Raw genomic sequence first — 331 nt, 5'->3', positions numbered from 1 at the left:
TCTCTCTAGGAGCGCTCACTCTACCAAGCCCTTGCGAGCAAGATTCAGAAAGGATGCGCATTGGTGAGAACTTGGCTCAGTCTTTCCGTGGAGCTGGAGATGGGGTAAGGGAAGGGAAATGGGGACCCCGCCAGACCTTGGAAGGGGGATTTTCAAGGGTTATCTGGTCCCAGGACACAAGTACCTCAGCAGGGGAAGGGGTAAGGGAGAGATGGTTGGGAAGAACCCAGGATACTAGACTCAAGCTATTCCTGCTCTTCCGCCCTCTGCCCCGCGCATTCTGCGTAATCCCTTAGGGAGTCCCATGTTGGGGGAGGCCGGTATTCTAAGA

The sequence above is a fragment of the Pteropus vampyrus genome, unplaced genomic scaffold (genome assembly GCF_000151845.1).
Source record: "Pteropus vampyrus isolate Shadow unplaced genomic scaffold, Pvam_2.0 Scaffold56, whole genome shotgun sequence".
Classification (NCBI taxonomy): Eukaryota; Metazoa; Chordata; class Mammalia; order Chiroptera; family Pteropodidae; genus Pteropus; species Pteropus vampyrus.
This window is presented reverse-complemented; position numbering follows the sequence as displayed.